This window comes from Taudactylus pleione, unplaced genomic scaffold (assembly GCF_031769625.1).
Source record: "Taudactylus pleione unplaced genomic scaffold, aTauple2 ptg001818l, whole genome shotgun sequence".
Taxonomy (NCBI): domain Eukaryota; kingdom Metazoa; phylum Chordata; class Amphibia; order Anura; family Myobatrachidae; genus Taudactylus; species Taudactylus pleione.
Window position 1 is genome coordinate 257,225 of NW_028286215.1, and position 12,123 is coordinate 269,347.

The window sequence follows — 12,123 nt, forward strand, 5'->3', positions numbered from 1 at the left end:
TCTCTCCCGTAATGGCCCGCTGTCCCCATACACTATAATCACAGATATCTATTGCTTACCTTTCTCTCCCGGAATGGCCCGCTGTCCCCATACACTAGTATCACAGATATCTCCTGCTTACCTTCCTCTCCTGGAATGGCCCGCTGTCCCCATACACTAGTATCCCAGATATCTCCTTCTTACCTTTCTCTGGCAGAATAGCCCGCTCTCTCCATACACTAGTATCACAGATATCTCCTGCTTACCTTCCTCTCCCGGAATGTCCCACTGTCCCCATACACTAGTATCACAGATATCTCCTGCTTATCTTTCTCTCCCGTAATGGCCCGCTGTCCCCATACACTATAATCACAGATATCTATTGCTTACCTTTCTCTCCCGGAATGGCCCGCTGTCCCCATACACTAGTATCACAGATATCTCCTGCTTACCTTCCTCTCCTGGAATGGCCCGCTGTCCCCATACACTAGTATCCCAGATATCTCCTACTTACCTTTCTCTGGCAGAATAGCCCGCTCTCTCCATACACTAGTATCACAGATATCTCCTGCTTACCTTCCTCTCCCGGAATGTCCCACTGTCCCCATAAACTAGTATCACAGATATCTCCTGCTTACCTTTCTCTGGCGGAATAGCCTGCTGTCCCCATACACTAGTATCACATATATCTCCTACTTACCGTCCTCTGGCGGAATACACCGCTGTCTCTATACACTAGTATCACAGATATCTCCTACTTACCTTGAATGGCCCGCTGTCCCCTTTTTTACAGTATTCCGGTGTTATTGGTGGGGAGATCGCATCATGCATTCTCGAGTTATGGATCGCAGATCCTACAAGCAACAAAATGTATATTTTAGGAACAACTGTTAGGATGTTGCAGGGGGCGTGAAGAGGAAGATCCCCAGCTGTTAGAGGCAGGGAGAGTCTATTTGAACCAGCCTGTTAAATGTGCTGTAACAGATGCTTCTCCCCTGGGAACCAATGATACCAGCAACAAACTTCCCTATTGTCCTGTTTATTCTGGGGGGGTATAAATATGAGTACACGAACGCTGGTTCTCAGTCTTCGTGCTGAACGCTGTATGACTAGGGGTCTCTTGCTGATGCCTATCTCCGGATCTGGAAGCGCCTGCGTATGTATGCTGTACTTGGGTCTGTATAATTTCCTTTTGCGCCTAAATTGTGTCTTGATCAATTGCGTGTAACTGTCTGAACTTTTACCTGAATAACACTTGTGCTTTGGAACCACAGATTCCACGTCTAGGTCTTTATTTATGATATGACTGCGTACGCAAATTAGCGTCATCCTTAGAGGTTTATAGGAAGGGTTTTAGAAGGTACAGGCAGGGATATATAGAGGTTCATTTTAATATCAACACTGGCGGAATAGCCCGCTCTCTCCATACACTAGTATCACAGATATCTCCTGCTTATCTTTCTCTCCCGTAATGGCCCGCTGTCCCCATACACTATAATCACAGATATCTATTGCTTACCTTCCTCTCCCGGAATGTCCCACTGTCCCCATAAACTAGTATCACAGATATCTCCTGCTTACCTTTCTCTGGCGAAATAGCCCGCTGTCCCCATACACTAGTATCCCAGATATCTCCTACTTACCTTTCTCTGGCAGAATAGCCCGCTCTCTCCATACACTAGTATCACAGATATCTCCTGCTTACCTTCCTCTCCCGGAATGTCCCACTGTCCCCATAAACTAGTATCACAGATATCTCCTGCTTACCTTTCTCTGGCAAAATAGCCTGCTGTCCCCATACACTAGTATCACATATATCTCCTACTTACCGTCCTCTTGCGGAATATACCGCTGTCTCCATACACTAGTATCACAGATATCTCCTACTTACCTTGAATGTCCTGCTGTCCCCATACACTAGTATCACAGATATCTCCTGCTTACCTTCCTCTCCCGGAGTGGCCCGCTGTCCCCATTCACTAGTATCACAGATATCTCCTGCTTACCTTTCTCTCCCTTAATGGCCCGCTGTCCCCATACACTAGTATCACAGATATCTCCTGCTTACCTTCCTCTCCCGGAGTGGCCCGCTGTCCCCATACACTGGAATCACAGATATCTTCTACTTACCTTCTTCTATCGGATTGGCTCACTGTCCCCATACACTAGTGTCGCAAATATCTCCTTACCTTTCTCTCCCGGAATGGACCGCTGTCCCCATACACTAGTATCACAGATATCTCCTGCTTACCTTCCACTCCCGGAATGCCCACTGTCCCCATACACCAGTATCACAGATATTTCCTGCTTACCTTTCTCTCCCGTAATGGCCCGCTGTCCCCATACACGAGTATCACAGATATCTCCTGCTTACCTTTCTCTCCCGGAATGGCCCGCTGTCCCCATACACTAGTATCACAGATGTCTCCTGCTTACCTTTCTCTGGCAGAATAGCCCGCTCTCTCCATACACTAGTATCACAGATATCTCCTGCTTACCTTTCTCTCCCGTAATGGCCCGCTGTCCCCATACACGAGTATCACAGATATCTCCTGCTTACCTTCCTCTCCCGGAATGTCCCACTGTCCCCATAAACTAGTATCACAGATATCTCCTGCTTACCTTTCTCTCCCGGAATGGCCCGCTGTCCCCATACACTAGTATCACAGATATTTCCTGCTTACCTTCCTCTCCCGGAATGTGCCACTGTCCCCATACACTAGTATCACAGATATTTCCTGCTTACCTTCCTCTCCCGGAATGTGCCACTGTCCCCATACACTAGTATCACAGATATCTCCTGCTTACCTTCCTCTCCCGAAATGCCCACTGTCCCCATACACTAGTATCACAGATATCTCCTGCTTACCTTCCTCTCCCGGAATGTCCCACTGACTCCATACACTAGTATGGGAACAGAATTCATCAAGCTCCGAATAGGGATCCTTTCTGATGTACTTCGCCCCTGTCCGAAGGAGCAGTGATGCCGCTCGCAAATACAGCCGATTTTTGGATTAGCTGTCTGTCTCATATTTAAAAGTTGGTAAAGTGAAGGTGAAAAAGTCGTGAAAAATCCACATTCCGCAAGCACCTGCAATCCAAAAAACACTTGGGGCATACTTGGGGACCACCCCAGAGTCAAGTTCGCTAGTTTTTAACTTTGTACCCCTACTTTTGGGGGGGTGTTTGCCCCCTTTTTCAAAGTCATATTTTGGGGTGTCCTTAAGTGTTTTTTTTTTTTTTTTTTTTTGACACAGTTTACCTTTGGGGGACTGTCTGAAGGCTACACGGGGTTTCCTGCAATGTTGCACCCCAAAACCCCAATTCTGCACTTTTTTCCGCGTGCCATTCATAGGCGAAACTTTTTCTCCTAGTACATTGCATTGACTTTCCGCCTAGGCGGAACGTCTTTCAAATTGAATACGGAGTAAAACCCAAACAGGTGAAAATGACGTCATCGGCGAAAAAGTATCGCGGATCCGGACTTCTCGCCTCAAATTGAATACGGGCCTTAGTGAGAAAACCATAGATGAACAGCATAACATATTACAAAACACAAATGCACCCATGCTAACACAACAACACACCAATAAAATGTTTTTGCTCAAAAATAAAGCAATATTTCCTGTAAAGAGTTAAAATTATATACCATATTTTTTTAGAACATTCTTCTTTGTGAAAGTATCAAAATGTGTGCGAGATGCTGGGATACGTTTTACAGTAACCAGTACAGTTAGGCTTTATAACATGAGGATTCAGAAAACAAGATTCTTAAGGGTCAATTCAATTAGAAGTAATGTGGCGTCGCACATTCTGGCGCAATGTATGGGCGACGTGCAGAACGCACATATCCCGTGCATGCGGTAGGATTACATCATGCATTTTTCTGCGCACTACTAAGAGGCTGTAAGGTAACAAGGTAACACGCCCCATGTAAAAGTTTTGGGGTCTATTGAAGTTTAGTAGCCATTTATGTGTACTTACCTCTCCGACGTCTGCATGCGCTATCCGGCCCCTCCGCAAGCCTTGGGCGGAGTGGGAATACAGACATATCGGATGCCCCATATGTCTGTATTCTCACTGCGCAAGCGACGGCGTCTGAGCGCAGCAGGTCAGGTCTGACCAGCTGCAAAGGATGCTGGGTAAAAGGGGGCGGGGCCAGTGCAGGGCAGACAGCAGGGATTTATGCAAATTCCCTGCTCTGTTCGGCTTGCGGTACAGATTACGTCATCTTAACATACAACTTACCATACAAATGTACGAAGCGGGGGTGCCAGTGGAGAAGGAATACCCTTCTCCGCTGTAACCCCCTCTATGAATCGCCGAAAACAGTGAGAAAGCCCTGTTTTCAGCTAGACCCCTATGTATGGTGCTGTTGTCTGCGTTAAAACACCATCATAATGGCACATTGCCGGCATCTCCTATACATCGCTTCTAATTGTATCAACCCCTTAGAAGAGTCTACACTATTACAACAAAGGAGAAACTATACAGTGACCACTTAAAGATACAGCACAGCACCACCTACTGCCCGTCCAGGGTAGCTTCTCATATATAAATCAGCCTGTAGCTGTTGCTACACTCCAACACTGTGTTCGTAGTGTATTCTGTATAATACATCCATGACCAAGCTATCAGTTCTACGAAGATTCCTAAAGAGTCCAAAGTAAGATCATTTCTACCTTTATCATTCTTCACACATAATCCTGGAATGTCGGCACAAGTGCTACGATCCAGTTGACTGAATAATTTTCAGTCAACTGGATTGTAATAATTCTGCCGATGATAATCCAAACAATCCCAACTGTTACAGTATTTGATTATGGTTGGCTGAATGTGGTTATTGGCTGTCAATTATGTTATTGTCCGCTTGTGACCGTTGAGGACACCAATGGTTCTCTGCACTGTCATAGCAACAAGAGGCTGCACACGCTGAATGGTCATCCGAAGCAAACGTTCCAAAACCGGAAGGGGAAAAAGATTCTAAAAAGTATTAACTCTCAGAAAACAAGCAATCATAGGCATTACAGGACCTTGCTAGAGAAGTCCACAAAATAATGACTTAAGGCCAGGTCCGGGGCTAGGTGTGTCGGCACCCTGCTTGGTCCCATGTTCCCCCCCACCCCTTACCTCACTGCGCCCTCCCCCTGTGCTTACATTATTCACAGCAACCAATGGGGTGGAGGGGGTGGGGCTTTCCTACTGCCGGACCCCGGTGCCCCTGTGCGACCGCACAGCCCGGAACATACCTGGAGCCGACCCTGCTTAAGGCAAAGGAAAAATAAAAAAAAAACTCTTGGAAAGGCGACATAAATGACATCAAACATATGTGCTTGTGTGTGGGAGAGAACAGGGATCCAGATGGTTGAATGAAGATCATACTTTGTTATTGTTATTTTGGGTGTTGCTCTGTAATATTCCGCGAATAGTCTGATGGCTCTTTGCAGTGTGGTTTTATAGATTTACAAATGCATTCAAAAAGTTTGCTTTACGCTTAAAAAAAAAAAAAAAAATTCTCCCCCTAAAGAGATATCAACAATTCTTTAGTTAGGAAATTTATTATGTTTAATAGCAACATTTTTTATTTTTTTTTAGATTGAAAAGGGACCTGTCACCTCTGAAGCTCCTCAAACAAAAATAAAATCTCCCTTCTCCCCTTGGCTCAACCTCAGGGAGGAATTGTTAAAAAAAACCACCTTCAGTATGTTAATTTCAATTTTCAGCGCTATCTAACCAACAAGCCTCTGCTCCCCTCATTGAGCTAGAGTAGGGGGCGACAGCAGACCAGCAGAGGATCGCCCAATTAGTATGCTAGATGGTCTGATTAACATGCTAATTACTTGACTCACCGGAGTCTACCCCAGCAAACCAAGATGGAAAGAGGATATTTTCTCCCTTAGGCTTTGGATTGTCTCCAGCTAATAAAAGAGGACTTGTCTCCAGTAAGAGGTTCCCTTTAGGTATTTGTACTATATTGATTCAGCAAGGATCTCTCTGCTGCGAAAATATGGTGATGCGTGCAACCGCTCGGTCAGCATAGAGACGCCCACTACCGCTATCTCACATCCGTCGCAGTCCTGCTTATACTTTGGTAACATCGGACCCTCACGAACAATTACAGCAGGTCTGACCTGTCTCAGAAATTGGACGTTTCGTCACACGCAGTGAGCACTCGAGCTGCGTCTGCTGTCGCAGTGGCTAATTTATGCACGCCCATGTAACGGCGTTTCTTCGACCACTCCACCGTCACCACCCCCCAAACGCTGACGACCCATCACTCACTATGCAATGGCTTTCTATCTGCATGCGTGATCGCAATGCTAACCTGCACCCGCATATGCAGTACGCACCATCGGCCAATCTGCGTACACGGTTGCAATTGCGATCCGTGCTGAATTAGGCGCTATGTGCTCTCATTAAATCACCTATTATGTGGCGGTAGCAACAGCCAGCTAATAGCATTGCTTTGTAGACATCCCCGCTCCATATTTTATTGTGTTCCTGACACCGGCTTCATTGCACCTTCTAGGGTCCCGTGACTACTGTATAAATGCTAGCGCTAGTCAATAAATTGTGTTGCAGGCAAGCAAATGTGCTGTATCATAAAGCAGTAGATATATAAGATACTACACAGCATTCCTTCTTAAGCCAAGCACTAAATCCATTGTTCCTACAAATATTGCTGACATTGGTGCTCTAAGGGGAGGTACAGTAGATATTAGAAATGAAATGCAGGTGGATCTGGCCCTTAACGGTTATTTTGTGAGATGAGTAAAGATGTAGAGATGAGCCGGCAGGGAAATATTGACAGTTACAAAGCTGGGAACAGCGGGCCTGATTCAGAGCTGAACACTCTGACCAGAACGCTCGCTCTGAATCAGGGCCCTCCTACCTGAAAGTGGAGCGGCCTCCTGGCCACTCGTATAGCTGTGGGTGACCACCCACAGCATATGCGAGCGGCCAAAAAGATGGTCGCGATGGTCTTTGACCATCGCGACCATCGGGCTTGCGACGAGACCCTACGGTAGGGTCTCGCTACCGCAAGCCCAGGAGTGATTTTGGCTCTATCAGAGCCAAAATCACTCCCACTGACATCATTACTGATGTCAGTGGGGCCGGCTTCAGACGGTAGGCGTTCCCACGCCCCCGGCACGCCCACCAAAGGGGGCGTGCTGCCACTCACCATCGACAGCACGCCCCCTTTGGTGCGAGACCGCGAGCGACGTAATTCTCGTCGCTCGCCGGGTCTCGCGCATGCGCACGACGGAGCTCCCTCCATCGTGCGCATGCGCATTCGGCAAACATCGACCCGCTTGCGAGCGTCATTTGAATGACCCCCAGCATACGGTAACATATCGTCTGCTGTAAGATCTAACAATATTAAACATCAGGCCTTTCAGACTGACAGCAGCAAATGTACTAAGGGCCTGATTCAGACCCAGACGCTAAGCCGCGAATGAACGCTATGGCCGATAATCGCACGTTTGCGCATGCATATGCGTCAATATGTGCATTCGCGAGTCACTCACTGCGCTCGGGAAGTGTGCGCTCGTAGGACACAGACTGGATGCTAATTTGAGTGACAGCGCCGTTTGTGGGTGGTAACAGGGGAAGGTGCTTGTGAACGGGGGAGTGGATGTGCGAACGCAGGCGTGTCTGGGCATCTAAACTGTGTTTTATGGGTGTGCATCAGGACCGGATTAAGGGGGGGGGCGACAGGGGCGGTCGTCCCTGGGCCCCCACACACAGAGGGGCCCCCCCACAGGGTCGATGTAACCCTGCCGAGAACAGGTGCCCGGCACCTGTTCCCGGGTAGAGGCTCTGGAGCCGCGGCTGTTGGAACAGACTGCATGCAGCAGAACAGTTAGTGTGCTGCTGCATCAGCTGTCTAAGTGGGAGAGGGGGGTCAGCTTTCTACAGTAGCGCAAATATCCCCCTCCGATGTCTCCCCTCCAGTGGCTGCATTGAGGGCGGAGCCAATGTGACAAGCCCCGCCCCCATATCCGTGCAAATTGTGTCATTAAATCGTGGGGGCGGAGCCTAATTAATTGAGGGGCCCGGGTCCTTTTGCAACCTGTAGTTCTGTACCAGGCCAGCAGCAGTTGCTGCTGTATCAAGTGTAAGTATGTATGTGTAGTGTACTGCTTTAGTGTGTATGTATGTATACTGTATAGGTATGTAATAGTGTGTATTTGTGTTAGTGTATGTGTATACTGTTTATGTGTATGAGTGTTTGTCCCTCTCTTTATTTAGCCTGGGCAGGGGGGGAGATGTGGCTTTGTGTGGGTTTTTTTTTTTTTTGGTGGGGGTGGTAGGCTCGCCTCTGTATGGCTTGAAGGGGGCCCCCACGCAGGGCTGGTGCAAGGTTTCTTGGCACCCTAGGCACTTCTTCAGCCTTACGCCTCCCTGCCCCCACCCTTGATAGCTACACAAGCCTTATACAGTGCCCCCAGTAGTGCCGGCAGTAGTGGTCCCCCCTATGCAGTGCCCCCAGTAGCGGTCCCCCCATGCAGTGCCCCCAATATAGTGCCCCTTATACAGTGCCCCCAGTAGTAGTCCCCCACCTATGCAGTGCCCCTTATATGGTGACCCCAGTAGTAACCCTCCCTATGTAGTGCCCCCAGTAGTGGTCCCCCCGATGCAGTGCTCCCAGTAGTAGTCTCCCCCCCAGCAGTGCCCCCAGTAGTAATCCCCCCAGTAGGAGCCGTCACCCAGCAGTACCCCTAGTAGTAGCCCCCCCCAGCAGTAATCCCTCCCTATGCAGTGCCCCCAGTAGTGGTCCCACCAGTGCAGTGCCTCCAGTAGCAGTGCCCCCAGCAGTAATCCCCCCTCTATGTAGTGCCCCCAGTAGTAGTCCCCCCAGCAGTGCCCCCAGTAGTGGTCCCACCAGTGCAGTGCCTCCAGTAGCAGTGCCCCCAGCAGTAATCCCCCCTCTATGTAGTGCCCCCAGTAGTAGTCCCCCCAGCAGTGCCCCAGTAGCAGTCTGCCCCCAACAGTAGTCCCCCCAGCAGTACCCCTAGTAGTAATCCCCCTCTATGCAGTGTCCCCCAGTTGTGGTCCCACCAGTGTTCAGTGCCTCCAGTAGTACCCCCAGCAGTGCCCCTAGTAGTACCCCATCAGTGCCCCTAGTAGTCCCCCTCAACAGTAGTCCGTCTGTCCCCCGTCAGACACACGCACGAAAAAAAACCCTCCACTTACCTTAATCCCCACTCCGGCATGTTCCTCCGTCCGGCATCCTCCCGGGCCGGCCCGCTCTGCATGATGGGAGAGACGTCCCATCAGCCTCTGCGGGAGCCGGAAGCCCGGCTCCAGCAGTGGGCGCTGGAGCCGATGAGAGTCTGTCTGACTCTCATCGGCTGCTAAAACAAACACACAGCTGCCGGCGCCGGCGGCTGTGTGTTTGTTCCGAGTAGTGTAGTGTGGATGGCACTTATGTGCCGTCCACACTAACGCCCTGATGAGGCCGGCGCTCTTAGGCAAATGCCTAAGTTTGCCTAGTGATAGCACCGGCCCAGCCCCCACGGCTAAGTTGCCCTGGCGCCCCCACAAGCCTTAATCCAGCCCTGGTGCGCATAATTAGCAAAGATGCGTCATTGTACACGTTACTTGGTTGTATTTCAGCCTACAGTGATCGCAGCGCTTGCGGTGAGGTAGGATCTACCTCAAGCGCTGCATGCAGCTCCGATGGCTCTCTATGTCACCGATTAATCACACGCTTCCTGGAGATGATGTGTGCTAAGAGAGAAAAGTGGGCGTCTTTATACTGGCGTGCGTTCGCTCTGCCATCGCTCTTTAAGGCATAGGGGGCATCGTTACACCAGACAGTGCGATCGCGGCATTTGCATACCCGGCCCCTTTTGGCTGCGTTCATTAGCGGCTTAGCATTCGGGTCTGAATCAGACCCTAAGTGAATTAACACAATCAGTATACCGGTAGGGCTGAAGCACAGAGGCCGCGCAGAATGAAGCTAAACAGCGTTTTGTAATGTCCCACCCGCGCCACAAAAAGGACTCAGGTGTTCCATATTTTTCCGTGTTCCCACCGGCTGATGTCAGTGGCTGGCCCGTTATTTCATCCTAAGTCAAAAGACTTCCCGGGGTCCGGCATGCCATGTGAAGGTGGTCATCCTCCTTACCCCGCACTGTAAAAATGTGTATCAGTGTAGCCCTCTGGATTTAATTATCATCTTGGAATGTTCAGACTGCTTGTGGCTTTCTCCTTCACACACAGATACTGGCTTTTATTTTCATGTGTTACACAATACTCACCATGGAATTTAATGTTTGCACTTTGCTACATTGAAACCATACACATGCATATTCTATCAGAACACATGCCATTAACCCTAGGACCCCAGGACAATGATTACAAAAAAAAATAGCTAGATTTATAATTAGGCTATAGAGGCGGTTGACGCCCTGCTATAATACTGCTATGCATTTCAGTGGCCTTCAAAGGCAGTACTACCTAGAAATAGGGGGTGTAACTGCTAGGGGGATAGAAGTCACCAATAGTTTTATTATTTAAACACCACTCTTAAGCTTAACTATAAGTTATAAATAAGACACAGACAACTGTATAGAATTGGAGAAAAGAGGTTACAGCCAAATTTATTTAGATCGGATTAGAATTGAATTAATTAGTCCTGGTGGCGAAAAAGCAGTGCTACCTCGGTCTACAGCTCATAATAATTTATCGCTTTACCAAAAAAATGGGGTGGAGTTTCCCGCCCCGTGCGCAGGCCATCCTGGGTAGTACCACCTGCCCTTAATTAGCACAGTGCTGGTCCCTCCCTAGGGAATCGGTATGATTTACCGTCGGACCCATGCCCGGCGGTTGGAATCCCGACAGCGGCATCCCGGCAGAGGAGGAAATCCCGATCGTCCAGAGTAAGTATTCTCTAACCCACAGGTTCTCAAACTTGGCCCTCAGGACCCCAAACAGTGCATGTTTTGCAGGTCTCTTCACATAATTACTAGTTAATAGTTAGCTGCACCTGTAGATCTTTTAAAATGTGTCAGTGAATAATGAATACACCTGTGCATCTGCTGGGTGACCTGCAAAAAGTGAACTGTGTGGGGTCCTGAGGACCGAGTTTGAGAACCACTGCTCTAACCTAATTCTACCCCCTAACCCTCCCTTAGGGGTGCCTAACCCTAACCTCCCCCCCAGTGCCTAACCCTAATCCCCCCTCTAAGTGCCTAAACCTAACCTCCCCTTCCCCGCAGCCTAAATCTAAGTTTTCCGGGTAGGGTACCTAACCCTAAGACCCCCCTGGGAGTGCCTAACGCTAACCCCCCCTTCCCCTAGCCTATTCTATCCTCCTGGAGGGGTGCCTAACCCTAAGTATACCCCAGGAACCCTAAATCTAACCCTCCCCCCCGCGCGGCTATCCGTGCTCGGGGCACGGCGTCTCTTCAATCGGGATGCCGGGCGTCGGGCTCCCGGCGTATGTCTAATGACAGGCGTCGGCATATCGACGCCTGTCTTTAGGCCCTTGTGGAATATGACAGTCGGGAAGCTGGCTGTCGGCATTAGGTCCGCCGGCATCCCCACTGGATACCCTCCCTAGGATGAAGACCTGGTTCTCCCCTAAAGTAGTAACCGACTCGCCACTCTCAAAGGGGAAATGCTAGCCAAGCTCTGCTGCGACAAATTGAGTCGCCGAGGAGCACTGCTTTCCGCCTGCTGCGCCTCGCCTGCTGCGCCTCGCCTGCTGGAAAAAGAACATAATATATTCCAACGAAAAACGTATTAGTACAAACCAATTTCTCACAACAAATAAATATTGGTACAAACCAATTTCTTGCAACAATTAAATATTTTTACAAACCAATTTCTCAATATGCCGGGTGGGTGGGTGGGATCACAAACTGGAAAGAGGAAATTGACTCCTCCTCCGGCCCTAACATACCACTGCTAAACCCCGCCTCGACGGGCAGCTAATGGGCAAACCGATAATGTTTGGCAACTGACCTCCACCAATTATACACTATCAACAAAAACCAGCTCTAACTAGTACTGTACCAAATAAAAAACAGTGGACCTCATTCAGAGTCGGTCGTAAGGTAAAAGGGGCCGGATATGCAAATGAAGCGCTCGGATCATTAGCTGGACGAGCAAGGGGAGGATGCGGCCGTAAGA